The sequence below is a fragment of the Callionymus lyra genome, chromosome 15 (genome assembly GCF_982586985.1).
Source record: "Callionymus lyra chromosome 15, fCalLyr1.hap1.1, whole genome shotgun sequence".
Lineage (NCBI taxonomy): Eukaryota > Metazoa > Chordata > Actinopteri > Syngnathiformes > Callionymidae > Callionymus > Callionymus lyra.
In genome coordinates this window covers 21,619,279-21,634,803 of record NC_141832.1, presented here as the reverse complement: position 1 = coordinate 21,634,803, position 15,525 = coordinate 21,619,279, and the positions used below count along the sequence as shown (strand labels likewise).

The following is a 15,525-nucleotide window of genomic DNA, read 5'->3' as shown; positions in this document are numbered from 1 at the left end:
ACTTTTCAGTCATGGCCCACTTGAGAGCCAAGAACTCCAGCTTCATGGAGCTATAGTTCTCCATATTTCGTTCTGTAGGCCTCAATCCACGGCTTGCATAAGCTATTGGTCTAACCACATCATTTTGTCGTTGGGACAGAACAGCACCTAGGCCACCATAGCTGGCGTCCACTTCCAAGATAAATGGAAGGGAGAAGTCTGCATAGGCCAACACTGGTGAGGAGATTAATTTGGCCTTCAGTGACTCGAAGCTAGTGTGACATTCGTCGAACCAATGGGATGCAATGCTGTTGCTGGCCGCTTTGGGCTTGGCACCCGCCAGCTCTGCCACCAACTTGTGCAGAGGTGCAGCCAACTTTGCAAAACCGTCCACAAAGCGGCGGTAGTAACTGGAAAAACCGAGAAAGGAGCGAAGCCCCGATACGGTAGTAGGGGGTGGCCAGCGGGCGACCGCTTCAATCTTGCTCGGGTCTGTGGAGACACCCTGATCAGAAATAACGTGCCCCAAATACCGCACTTCCTGTTGGAAAAAGGCACACTTTCCAAGTTTCACCTTCAGTCCTTCATGGTGCAAACGCTCCAGTACCAACCTCAACCTCTCTAGATGTTGTTCAATGGTAGAGGAGAAAACTACAATGTCATCTAGGTAGAGCAGCAGGGACTGACACTGCTGGTCACCAAAAATGCGCTGCATCAAGCGTTGAAAAGTGCTAGGTGCGTTGCAAAGCCCGAATGGCATACGATTCCACTCAAAAAGGCCAAAGGGTGTGCAAAAAGCAGTTTTGGCACGATCAGGCTCCGCTACAGGGACCTGATTGTAGCCACTTGCCAGGTCCAACGTGGAAAACCAACGGGCTCCACTAAGGGCGTCTAAAGACTTGTCAATGCGTGGCAGTGGAAATGCATCCTTCCGGGTTTTACTGTTAAGGAGCCTATAGTCGAAACACATACGGAGGCTGCCATCTTTCTTTTTAACTAGCACAATCGGGGAAGCATAGGGGCTGCTGCTCTCTCTAATGACCTTGGAACCAAGCAGTTGGTTAATATGGTCCTTGACTACCTCGTACTCAGATGGGGGAATGCGGCGATAGCGCTGCCGTACTGGAACCTCATCCAGTAGGGGGATCTCATTGGCGATCAGGTCAGTACATCCTAGGTCTCCATCATGGGCAGAGAAGACTGATGAAAACTGACCCAGGAGGGCCCTCACCTGACCTTGCGCTTCTGCCGGAAGATGACCAAACTCCAATTCAGCCATCTGATCACGCACTGGGAAAGAAACAGACTGAGAAGAAGCTTTGGCCACCGCAGACGGAACCTCAGTCACACCAGCTGGCAAACTCACGACCTTAACCTCCTGTATGGTTCCAACAACAGAATGGGGGTAGAGCAACACATCCAACGAACCAACATTTAAAATTGGCACATAGGCCGTGCCTCGGGCTATCGGCACTAGCGCGGGGGAAGCCAGCAGTCCGGCAGGCAGGCCAGACTCTGGTGGTTCAAACAGTGCTGTAGTGCTGGAGTACTTATCAGAGCATGTGGCAGCTACAATCTTCATCATACCACCAGGGATACGCCAAGCCTTTTTACCACGTAGCTTGAGCTTCCCTGCTCTCGGATCAGCCAACTCACAGGCCTCATGGCACTTCTGGAGGGCCTCTGTGACGGCGGTAGGAGCCTCAGACACCACCGGTAGATGAAACAATGCCAGGCCATGCTGACCGAAAAGTTCCCCATAGCATTTGCGAATGAAATTCATCCCCAGCACACATGGAGCTGGCAGATGGGTACTGCCAGGTGAGTCTTTAACCACTAAAATGCCACAGGCAGGTAACGACTTGCCACACAGCTCAATATCCAAATCTAGGTAACCAATATATGGGATAGCCAGACCATTCGCTGCTGTGAGCTGCAGCCAATGACAAGACCGGAGTCGCTCTTGACCCCACGGTTCAAACTCTTTGTAAAAGAGGGATTCCGATATGGTTGACACCATGGACCCCGTGTCCACCAAACACGAGACTGCAACTCCGCCCATGTTCACCGCTAAATGAGGACAGGAAGACATGAGCTTGGACACTTCAACATCGCCTGCCCGAACACTTGAGCCAATAACTGCCCCCTCCGAATTGTGACTCTGCAATGCGGCGGGTGCTAGTTTTCCGACGTGTGAGCAGAGCGGAATGATCTCTGCTGTGCAGAAGGTGATGAAGGTCGACTGCGGGCCGGAGCACGTGATCCATCGCAGTCCCTAGCAAAGTGACCTGGCTGTTGGCATCTCCTACAAATTATAGGACCACGAGAAACTGCCAGGCTGTGCTGCTGTGAACCTTGCAGACGGGAAATGTTTTGAGTCAGTTGGTTCAACTGCTCCTGTTGCAACTTAAGCATCTCTCTCAATTCGCTGAACTCTGAGACTTGAGGGACACCCAACGGATAACTACCCTGAACCACATACTGAGCACCAACAGCCAGGGGAAGAGAATTGCTACGACCCCGAGCCTTGCTGGGCGAACCTTCTCGCTCCCATCTGATGGCTTCACTTCGGACCTCCAGTAGGGTAGAGGCATGCTGCCCGCGAACAAACTGCTTCAACTCCCGACGGCGTGACCCATCCAGCACATGTTCCACAAATTGATCCCTCAACAGTACCTCCGCATTGGGGATGCCTGTGGGTGCACGCTGCTTCACGGATGCCATTAGGCCCATAAGTGCGAGCGAGAACTCAAGGAGAGTCTCTCCCTCGTGTTGACGTGGGGAGAAAAACGCCTCTTGTAGCGCTACATAAGATGCTGTGCATCCATATAACTCCTGCAGCACTGAAATGATTTTACTTGGGTCACAACGATCTTCAGCAGAGCGGTACTTAATTTCATCACGCGCTTCCACTCTTAGATGATCGAACAAGAAGAATGCCTGATCGGAAACAGATAGGTGACGAGCCCTCATACCGGCTTGTACCTCCTCCAGCCACTCTCCTAACCCTATGCCCGACTTTCCCCTAAACATGGGACACCTTCTATCACGTGATACCATAACCAGTCTCTCGATTACAGGGGCACTGACGCTGAAGGATGCAGGAAGGGAAACTGAAGGGGCTGTACTAGGGCCAGGGACAGCTGCAACCTGTTCCTGCCTAAGTTTCTCATTGTCAGCCCTCAATTGAGCAACTAAATCCCTAAGTTCCTGCATTTCAGCCTCCATCATTTAAATTTTTTTTTTCCTTTTTTTTTTTTTTGAACAACTAAGACCACCCTTACCTTGAGGATGAAGCCAGGTATGGTGGGACAGGGCTCGTTGCCGATCCGCAAAAACCAACTGCTGTTTTGTCTCAGGGGATGGGACAGGAAAAAAATAAACACAGGTCAGACGCCAAAATGTTGGTCACTCGCTTTCTAAACAAAAATAGAAGAATACACACTCAATCTAAAACTGAACACTTGTCTCTGCTCTCAATCACGCGATCCTTCCAACAACGCCAGTTCGTGGCGACACGAGCACGGATAGAGTATTACTTATGTAATTTGTGTGTTCAACAACGCCACCTTGGGAATTTCACCCAGAGGATATTAATATAAAGGTCAGCACATAGGTTCATTCGTGGGAAGGAGCAGAGACAGTAATTCAGAAAGAATATTTATTATTTATATATATTAATTTACCACAATAATAAAACAATACTGGTTACGACTACCCTTGCTCAGGGCTGACACCTACGGTGAGAGATGTCCGACGAAAAGGGGGGATCCCTGGGAACACTACAAACAAAAACCCACGTGCAAAAGAAAGGGGGGAAACACCACCACCGGGACACCAATCCGACACCGCAGTACGGCAGCTCCTGAGCAGATAGAGAGTGAAACTTTAACAATGAGTGACGACAATGACGAACAAAATACAAATGAATATACTTTAACTGTAAAACTAAACAAATGACAAATCAACAAAACATAGAATGATCAAAATAATCACACGGAAAGAAAAAAGACACAATTGAAATAAACACAGCGACACAGAGCCTCAGTCCGCTGTCGCTCGCTCGACTTAGTGCGATTAGCCAATCACACACACGCACAGTCGGCCGTCGGGACACAGAGGTGGTCGGGAGGGGCGAATCGTTGCCACCCGATCCGTCCCAGCAGTTCCGGGTGAAGTTTAAATAAAACAACCCAAGACAAAACAGCAGTGAAATAAGCGGGTGGTCTTAGCGGAGGCTGCGCTAAGTGACCTAGGGGGATCAATAAAAGCAGAGTTAAAAATAAACTAAAAAACCGGAGGAGGAAAGCTCCATATGTGCTAATCACCTAGCCACATACCGATCAAAACATTCCTGGGGAGCACGGCACGAAACGGCGTCACCCACTTCGTAAAGAAGTTGCAGAGGGGAAGCAACACGCAGCCAAGCACACACCCAGAGAGGAATCTATCAAAAGGATCAATGAGCTTACCACAGAGCTGGACAGAACACAACGAGAGAACCACAGTCGTCGCTAACAGCCTACCTCTGACCCCGGAAGCGGAAGCGTAGGACGCTGATTGAGGTGGGAACTCAGCCTCCAGCCATTCAGAGCGAGAGAGAAGTGTGCGCACCGCCTCCTTTTAACCAGCAGGCTAAGACGGGATTGGCTGGAATGCCAACAACCTCGTCCTGCTACACTTAAATTTGTGATGGTTAATAACAGAGACAGAGAAGTATGTGTACAGACTCTGTAACAGGTCAAATAAAGCATTGGCCTCAGGTATGGCTTGGCAGGTGGCTCTCTGAAGCCCATCAACTTCCATCTCTCTGCTTCTGCACTCCGCTCCACTTAGTCTGAAGCAACATGAAATATTACTGTTTATTAATGTACAAATATGTACATAGTTCAAGGTCTCCTGTCATGTGTTTTCACATGGAATTATAATAATAGCAAAAGCTGCTCAGTTTACAAAGTTATCCCATCCTTCCTTGAGACAAAAAAGTCACCTGACGAAAAAGACATCTGTAAGAAACTGACAGGTTTTTTGTTTTTTCCTCATATGGGAAGTTTTGTATTTCTGCCATCGATATTCAAAATCAAATGACTAAGGCGCGAAAAAAAGAAGGAAAACATGATTGGGACCACGTTCACCTCCGCTCTTGCTCATCAACTTTCATCTCTCCCTCACCTCTTCCAGTACTCTGTTGTTACACTTTGTCTAGACAGACATGAAAATCTTTTCTTTCTTTTTTTTTCTGGTGATAAAACAAGATTATTTTAGTCAAATACAAACCGATTAACAAGACAAGTCTACTGTGCTATTTTTCTATTAAAAAAAAATGTAATGTTTGGAAGATAGACCATTCGAGAGGAAATTTCCCTGACAGCACGTACAGCAAATTAATATGGTTGTCTTGATAGAAGGAATAATGTTGGCTTACTTAGCATTAACTTAAGACAGACTTATGTTGCCTAGCTAGCAAGGACTTCACTTACCTCTCTCATTCCTTATTGCTTTATCCCTGCTGCGGGCAAATAACTTTCTGATATCCATCTAGGAGTTATAGTTCAACTCAAATCAAAATTTAAAACAATATATTTAACAAGTTGTTGTTGGCTAACGTTACCTACCTCACGCAATGATTCTCATCGCCAGCCTCTCTCTCTCTTTCCCTCTCTCTCGACTTCAGTTGAGTGTCAAGTGAATAAATTACCATATTAATTAGCCATGTGCGCATTTTTATTTGGAGTGAATACAGTGGCAATGAATTACCATACTTAGTAGTATGTGCGCTGTAATCTATGCTATGTAGACCTTAAACTCTGAAGGGATTTTTTTTTTTTTTAATTGGTGAAATTTTTACTGGTGCACTGCAGATCAATACTGGGGCACATGCCCCAGTGAAATATGTCTGGCGACTCGGCTGTATACATCTATGCCAGGATTATTCAATTTAAGGTCTGTCGGCAAGATCTGGTGATCTAACTACAGTATTTAAACAGGCCTGCTGCCTGAAGTAATGAATTTCCAATCTACGGCACTTTTCTTTGAGTGACATGAGGTTGACAATGAAATGAGTGCTAAAGGATTTTAAACATCGCTTCCGTCGCTCAAACATGACGTCACTTCCATCACGGGTCTTATACTTCGTGTAGTGGAGAAAGATGAACAATCCAGAGTGTGTAATGAGTCGTTTATTCGCCGCTAAAAGTCAAAGAAAATACAAGCTTTCAATTACGATCGACCGGACCCCCAATCTCCCTCACCTGTACAGATCAACGAGCAGAAAGGTCCAGATCTGTAGAAACATCGCTATATTTAAGGAAAATTTCCCGCCCAGGGGGGTCGTCCTTTCCGGCCAAATTGTTCTTTCAAGTTCCCTGTGCCACCGATCCCCCATTTAGAGACATGCTAATTTGTCTTCCTGTAATCTAGTTATTATTTTCGGGCGGGATCACTTTCTCTTCCATCTTTCGCTCCCCCTTCTTGCTTCGTTCTTTGATCTACGATTTAAGGTGTGATTTGCAGATAAACAGATGTTTCAAATTACCGGTGTTTTATCTCTAATCTAGTCAAACGTTCCCGCTCTTAGATCAAGCGAGTAATTTATACTTTATATTTTGATTATCTTTTAGCATTCATTTAATGCCGTATACATATAGAATCATTTTAATCTAACACAACTTTTATTAAAACAGCAGCGACACAAAGAAATCTTACAAAACACAACAGGCCCATATGAGAAGTACAGGTCCGTATTTAAGTAATTTTTTTACTTGACGGTGTTAATGAACAACATTGCTCCTGATGTTGTGCTGCCGGTGTCAATATGTGTTATAGTGAGCGACAGACATTGAACATACATGAATAGAATATCATTAGCACAGACATGTGGTGGTTATCTCTGTCACATCCATATCAATACTCCACTTTTCAAATTTTAAACAGCAACACAGGCTTCATTTAAGTGCAAAAGTGTTGGTACAGAAAGCGAGCTGGACACAGAGCTGTTAGCTTTTTCCCCAGGCACAAGTAAGCCCAAGGGCGTGAAGGAAGCACCAACTTTAGCTAACCACATGCAATAAAAAAAACTATTCGAACTTGACAACCTTTCCAACATACAGCCTCTACTTTCTTCTAATAACATGTTACTTTTCATATGCCTGTTGTTGAAGAATCAGATACAACGATGGAAACATTATTTATTACACCACATGTTTACATTTTACAAAAAAGGAAACACAAAAATCAGCCTTAAATATACAGTATAGTGGATATATTTTGTAGTGTGTAAGGATTCAAACAGTTCGGTTCAAATCCAAAGTCTTCTGAAATACAGTTTAGTGGGTCTGGAATCTGATGAATCCACCTCAGGACCTAGAACAAGAAAGGAAAGAGCATGTTACACATGTTTTTCTACTGAAATAGCATAATTGACATGGCTAATAAATTACCTTCAGATATTTCTTCCTGTTCACTAGCAATGTATCAAAAGTAAGGGTTCAGCCCAAGGAAAACACTCATGCTCAACTAAGTGCACACCCTCTCACTCAAATATTAACAAAGGTTAACAAAAACCAGGATCAGGAAACAGGAGATTTTCAGTGAACCAACTTACTTGGGTAATGAAGGCATTGGTGGTCTTACAGAATAAGGAAAGATTTATATAAGAATGATTAGGAATGATACTTACAGCATCTTGGAAAATAAATACATAGAGCAAATAAACAGAATTTTTCTTGGCAGCACCCTCACATTCAGAAGTGTTTAATGTTCAAAGGTTTTGCATTTGTATGTTTGCGTAAGATTTGTTAATGTAGTGCGTCATGTTCGTGTACACAAACCTTTCAAATATTCTGTGACATTTCAACACTAGACGTGTTCTCTTTGTTTGTATATCACCTTTGGAAAACCCACACAACATAGTGTTATCACATTCTCACAGTCTACTTAACAGTTATGTTGGCGTTAATATCCAGAATGATGACCAACATTAACAGCAATATTATTAAACAGTTGCCTGACGCCATCATGCTAACATTCAGCTGTAAACAAACTAGATCTGTCTTATGTAAGCAATGGGTAGCGATTGGTTGATAAGATTTCATGAAACCCAAGATCTTTGGAACTGAACTGCTTTTTCAACGAAACCTCGTCATTTTTTAACTTAAAGAACCACCTATTGGGCATTGACACATGAGCTGAAATTTAAACATTGAAACACAAGACTGTTTCATGAAACCTCACGACACATCCTTAGCAAAGGCCATTTCTGTCCACCATGGCAAAGGTCCACTTCAAATAACCCTTAAGTATATCTCTGTATTCAAGTTCCTTAACAAAGAGAAAGGGGGGACTAAAGATCCAATTAGAAATATTGACTTTCCTTACAATAATCCTTGAATTGGTGATTCATTGATTTCTATTATATTCCCAGATATATAAAAGTAACAAAGTAAATACTACACAATATTTCATATTGACCTTTTGTACTTTTTTATTTAAAAATCACGACAAAGCACCAGCCAGTTTCAAGTGAATAGCAAAAATCCACTAATAGCTAGGCAGTTGTAAACTAGTTTTTCTCTATCGGATTAAAGGTTCAGTTAGTCCACACATGATGACAGTTATTTACCAAGGAAAATTAACAAGGAAGTGTGTTTAACAAGCCACCTTTGGCACATGCAGTAAAGCCGTCATACTCTTTCGGGAAATTCGATCGATCATGTGAAAGGGGCCACAAAGGTGGCAGTGCATAAATAAACCATATAAACCACATGCATAAAAGAGCTGCACTAAAGATCTGTCAAAAAGTTATGCCGTTATCCCTGTGGAAAGATGAATGATTCTGACTCAGCTGTGGATAATTAAAACTTGGTGAGATTAAATGGTCGACTGTGAAGTTAAATTGTGAAGAAAGAAAATTACGATACACACAATTTACACACAAAAAGAAACTGAAGACCAAAGCAGTCTTGTGAGGATTCCCAAATGTTAACAAACGTGTACTCAGTGTACTATCCTGTAGTTCTCATCAATCCATATGTAGGTGAAATGTACTTTAAGTAATTCACACCATACCTGCCGGGTGGTTAAAGTATATAGAAAGAAGTATAATATAATAATAATATATAATATAATTTTTTGGGGACTTGAATTGGTTTTAATTGGTTCAATTTAATTCTATCCAGGTCTGATAGGGTTTAACAAGGATGGGTTTCTTTTTGTTCGACAGCAAGGAACAATAATTGTCAGACTTAGTTTCTTTATTTCTTTTAAATGTGTACAATGTCAGTGTAGGATGTTGTGTTGCTGCACAATGCCAGAGAGCTTAAGGAAAATGCTGTGTCCTCCATACATATCTACGGTTCCTGTACCAGAACATAAGGTTGTATTCTGACAAAAAAGCCAAGTTTATGAATTATTATGAAACGGTGATAATGCACATTTTACCAACTTGTTGAAGCTCATATATTTGATGGACTAATTTAACTTCATGAGCACACACATAATTCAAGATAGAGTTGAGGAAGAAGATATGGAATCAAACCATTAGACTTGAGCAGCACTGCTGTCAATTTTTGTTAATCTTAACATTTAAAATGTGTTCTTTACTTAGGTAAGATATAGAATTTCTTAAATTGAGAATGAGGAGTAAGGATTAACAAAAGAAATTCTACTTAAATCTGATACAATGATCCCCCCCTTTGTCAAAGACACTTTGAATTTGTTAAATGTGTAGTTTATTTGTAACCAGCTATCAGCAATCCAAACCTCACCCATGATTATTCCATTTTTTGACAGCATGCGGTCAAGGCTTTTTTTCAAACAGGGAAGTTGTCCACCCCCCAGTCTTGATAACCAGGTATTTAAGAGGGCTGTGAATTTGAAACTGATTATTTCACAGTAAAAGGAACAGAAAGAAAATAACGAGAAGGTAGAACGATGAATAGCTTTTTATATGTAGTCATTTGTTTTGGTGCCTTGGCGACAACTTTATTCTTTGCAAATTTTGACAAGTAAGTGCAATTTTCTAACTCCCCTGTTTATGTTGGATAAGAAAGTGTTAAAGGCTGTTCATCAGTTTCTGTTTGCTATAATTAATAACAGACATAATGTTCTTTGGCTGGATATCAAATGATGTTAAATATTTGGGAAGATCATTTTGTCACTTTTTTAGGGGCTCATTTTTGCCTCAATAAGATTTGTGAATGCACCCAGGATTATCTACAAATGTAATATTTGTTAAAAAAAAACAATATTATATTTGCAAAATTGGAATCGTGTCTGTGAAATTGGCAATTACACACATTAACTATTTTCAACTTAAACTCATTTTTAATTTGTCATTTCAGAGCTTTTAAAATAATTTTTGTTGCTCTGAAATACCTTTTATAAACAGACATTAAAGTCATATTATTTGTTATTATTTGAAGTGTCAATTAAGTTTTATCTATCTATTAATTCAAACTGTCTTTTGAAAATAGCTAAAACAGTACGCACACAGTCAGCTTGTCAGTGGTTAAAATGATGTTAATGTTACTATTTACAACATAACACCACTTTTTAAAGTCAACGCTCACATTTCAAACAATCTCACTGGCCTATTTGTTTTTTTTATTACCTGTAGGTTAATATTGAACCATGAACAGAGCAAGGTTGTATTCACTATCTTTATGGTTTAAATAATCTCCTATTCCGGTTAGTTCCTCCAGGTTATAAATAATATCTTTAGTACCTTTCATTATAGGCGGATGGATTGATAGATAATTTTGGAAAAATGTAGAATTGAAGTATGTTTATCAAATTTACTTACCCAAATATAATATTATTATTGTATCAATTCTGGTATTGTTGGTCTACTTAATGTACGAGAAAGGGATTTGGAGACAAATCTCTGTATCAGGAATTTGACTCTGAAGAGTAAAACACCTCTGACTTTAAGGATAACTAAATAATAATAAACTTAGAATCTGGAATGGAGATATAACACCAGCCCCAACTCCTTTTTCCTCAGAAATGGTTCAGATAGAGAACTGAAAACACTGCTGGTTCTTTCTCATTAATTGCAATTTAAACGTGTCTTTGAACCAAGATTTGATTTCTCATCATTGTTTAAAGCATTACGTTTTTTAATCCGACAGATGAATTGAACATTCTTATTATTTTTTAAAGTAATAAAGTAATTTTTTGGGACCAAAAGTTGTAATTTCTACAATGATTTAAAAAAAAAAATCTCTTGATGTAATTTTCACAGGGACTTAGACTATTATGGAGCACCTACGATGAAGAGACAACCCCTGAAACGCTCCCAATTTTGCAAAGGCTGCCAGTGGGTGAAATCAATATAAGATCAAATAAAACAGGAAAAGACAATAGCGAGAAGTGAAGGGCCTGACTTTTGAAATTGTGACAGGAAACTTATTCAGGAGACTGTGGACTTTTATTCTATGAGATGGCGGAAGGCATGATGGAATTAGGAAAGGATTAAGGTGAGAATCGTTTTGTTTTCTAAAACTTACTTTAATGATTTTTACAGTTCTGGTGGAACGTTGAGTACAGCCCGCAGTCGTGCAAAGACGCCACTATTACCAAGATCAACTATCCTGTAGGGTTACATATAACATGTGAACTTGTAGTAGCAAAGCCTCTCTTCAGCTTCTTTCCTCGTGTAAGTTCCGTCGTCGGGCTCCTATCAGTATCAGCAATTATAACTGTCTATTGAACGTTTCTCTTTGTCCTATGGAATACAATTGATAATAACCATTAATTTACTAAATTTAAAAAGTTCCTGTAACGTAGCAGTAAAGCGACATTGTCTAGCAGTAAAGTAATTGTCAAGCTTCTATATAATATCATATTTGTATTGAGTGATTTTTTTTGCGCTGTCGTCTCCAACGTTTTAACAACAAGTTGATGTAGCATCTCTTTTTCCTTCTTCATTAGCCTCATCTGTATTGAACTTAAATGCACAAATTCGCTGGACAAAAATTTTTTTGATGATTAAAACTTGTATCGTCTCATGACAACAGTTTTATTGCCTTATAATTTATGTTCATGTTTCACATGAGTCCAAAAGTTATTTTTAGTGTGAAGGGGAAAAAAAAAAGTTTATTATCAAATATATAGATGTTAATATTTGTCAACTGTTATTTATTATAAAAACATCTTGTTTCGAATCTAACATTAAAATTACTTCATTTTGCATTTGTCTCTGTCAACCACGTAAGTGTATTCCCAATAGTTATGTATTTACAGAAAAATCCTTTCCTCAATAAAACCTGGGACACATGTTCTGTCGTTGGAAATGGAGGAATCCTCTACGTCAGTCGCTGTGGGAAGAAGATCGATTCAGCAGATTTTGTCATCAGGTAATGATGTGAGGGATTTATGTCAACTTACTTCATAACCGACTTATTCTGCTGTTCTTATTCCAACATCCAGGTGTAACTTGCCTCTACATGGCAACTACATGGGACTACATGGTGAATTCAAAACACATGTGGGCAATAAATCTAGTTTTGTGACGGCAAACCCAAGTATTTTCACTAAAATGTAAGTATTTAATTGGTGTACTGAAATCAAGTTGTATCGTGGTTTTAACTCTGACTTGTCTTGCACTTAGAAACAGTGAAAATTAAAGCCAAGAAATAATCAAGAAGATAAAATCATATGAAGGCGCCTTGATCACTTTACAGGATCAAAATCCTTTGGTCTTTAAAAGTATCAGCATCCTACGAGAACTGAAGAGTCCATCATGTCCTGTCTTTCTGAACCCAAAATATATGAGTAAGCTGACTCAGTTCTGGCGTTCCAGAGGTGTGAAGGCTGCTCGACTCAGTAGTGGTTTATTCATGGTGAGCATGGCACTACAAGTCTGTCGAGACATACATGTGTATGGATTCTGGCCCTTCAGTATTCATCCGTTTGGACTCTACTTCATGCCACATCACTACTATGATGACACACTGCCAAAGAAGTTCCACAAAAGGTCCACAGAGTTCGATTTATTGTTACAGCTACACACAAAAGGAGTCATCCGGCTTCATCTTGGAGCTTGTGGGACGTAAATGAAATTCTTTGTTACACTCATCTCTGCATAACATCATTCTTATTGCAAACCCCTAGTGCCCTCTTCAGGTCTCCCTCGGTTCTACACTCAAACAACATATTTCCAGTCAACTGTGTGAACATAAGCCTATGCTATCTAGTGTCACCAAACATAAACTGGACACCATTGACAGGAGCATAATAATTTAGGTATCAAATTTCAGGAAAGCTGTTCGAAACTCAGGTACAGCGATATTTAAAAAAAAAAATTGCCTCCCAATAGAGCAATTTAGTCTTCTCTTGTTTTTTATTTGTTTTAATTGTAATATATTTGTCATTTTTAATATATTTTATGTGTGTTAGAATTGTGTGTTTGTTTTATCCTGTTGAGACAAGAATTGGTTTATACTCTTTTAAGACTTGATACGTTTATTAATCTACTTCTTCAATGTTTATTTCTTAAAAATCCAGGAGCACCAGTCGTTAAGACCTTTAGTGACCGACTGGTGTCACTGTTGCACTGTTTTTTTTTTTTTATCTCAATTTTATCTTTTTTGTCTGTGGTTATATATGACTGTGTTCAAGTGAACAATCCTTTATCAGCACTAAAACAAGGTTGCGCATCTGATGAATGTATTATGGTCGGGAGAATTTACATAAATTCCTTTTTGAATACATTGTTTAGTCTTTTTTCATCATTAAATTGAATTATTAAGGTTCCTTCTGCTTTCTGATATTCTACCTCTGTGAGATGCAGGACATTAAACATAGGAAAAACAATACATATATGCTTCTCTTTGTATTATTTATATATATTCATTTTCATCCATTATTTCATCTTGTCAATCAAAAAAAAGAAAATGCAAGGAAGGGTAATTCCTTATAAAACTAATATATCTTAATAAATAGTACATAAAACTATCTGAACTATCTAACAGATCTTAAGTAGGTAATGGTTATTGGTAAAGTGCCTTTCCATATGGCGTTCAATAAGTGCCAAAAGTCGTTGTGTCGTACTGCGTGTCATCTGACAATGTTATGAGGGGCCATTTGAGACAAAATTCAGTTTATCTCTCACCCTCACTATCAATACCTCTCGCACTCACTATCAAGACTTCTCACACGTACTATCAAGACCTCTCACACTCACTATCAAGACCTCTCACACTCACTACCAAGACCTCTCACACTTACTATAAAACCCTCTCACACCTTCTATCAAACTTGCTCACAACTACTTTCAAACTCTTTATTAGCACTTAATAGTACGTGTGTGAGTACTTTATTGTACGTATATGAGTATTTGATAGTGAGTTTAAGAGATCTTGTACATAAGTGCATGAGGACTTAATAGTAAGTGTGAGAGAACTTGGTAGTGAGTGTGAGAGAACTTGATTACACAGGATGCCACCCCTTTTTTAAGCAACTTCAAAATAAAGTTGTTAAATCAATACTTCGGCAGTTTAATACAAATGTTATGGATTGTTATCATGTTATTTTTGACATGATCACTTTATTTAATGATATCGCAGCATTAATAACACAATTATTAAACGTTTCTGCTGATGTACATCATATCTGCCTGAAGTCCTTCTAAGCGCCTGACTTTTTATAAACCAGTGGAGCCTGAAGAGTGAATTCAACGCCTTAGAAGATGAGCATGTAAGTTGTTTTATTATTATCAGCTCTCGTTGTGCACATCAACGTTATATTGTCTCTTTTTAATATACTATTGCAGCAATATTATTGCATGTTCCGGTAGGACCGTTACTTGTGTGACACCAGTGAAAACGGTTTTACATGCTGTAAAAGTTTTTTACTCCAGTTAATGTTACACGGTTGGATCTGAATTCGTTTGTGAAGAAGTAAGTGTCATACAGTACCACTGTGTGCTTGTAGAATGTTATGGGGGTTTTTATATTTAGACGAGAGTTTGTTTATGTTCACTCCGGTGCATTAAGTCGAAGACATTTCCAAATGTATCTTTATTTCAACATCCATGTCTGTCTCTGACGTGACTGTGTTTCTGATGTTTAACATCGTCTCTGCCTCTCATCCCTCGCAGTCTCATCATTTATCATGAATCAAAAATAGTATAAATAATTTTAAGTCCTAGTTTGCAAATGCAGTATTAAAACGTGACTTTAACACGGAAAACTAACTTCTATCCTTTTTTCTTTTTTTTCCAGATCGATGTCATTCAAAAAGAAAGAAACCAAATCATTCATTAATGTTGTAAATATTAATACTTCAGTTACTCCTCACAGTAGATGATATTAGGATCTGTATGAGAACACTGTGAAAAAAGGAGTGATCCTTTAAAATGTGGATTATTTCTCCACAGATGACCAGGACATGCGACAGGAAGAGCTGCAAAATATTACTTATCCTGGGACCACAATGCTGTCACTCATTTGGTGCTGGATCATCTCAAGAGTCTCTCAGGAAACAAGGAACAATTTCAAACATACACAAAGGCAGATGAAGCAGCAGAACTAATAAAGTAGTAGA

At 39.7% G+C, this 15,525-nt stretch overlaps 1 pseudogene across 1 annotated transcript; it reads left to right on the top strand.

The window, feature by feature from the left end:
- The first annotated feature begins 11,249 nt into the window (after window positions 1-11,249).
- LOC148065342 (alpha-2,8-sialyltransferase 8F-like) lies at window positions 11,250-13,237 on the top strand (annotated as a pseudogene). Its single transcript, XR_015713371.1, has 6 exons — window positions 11,250-11,296; window positions 11,381-11,465; window positions 11,534-11,635; window positions 12,223-12,335; window positions 12,409-12,519; window positions 12,590-13,237. The product of XR_015713371.1 is annotated as an alpha-2,8-sialyltransferase 8F-like (transcript).
- The last annotated feature ends 2,288 nt before the right edge of the window (window positions 13,238-15,525 follow it).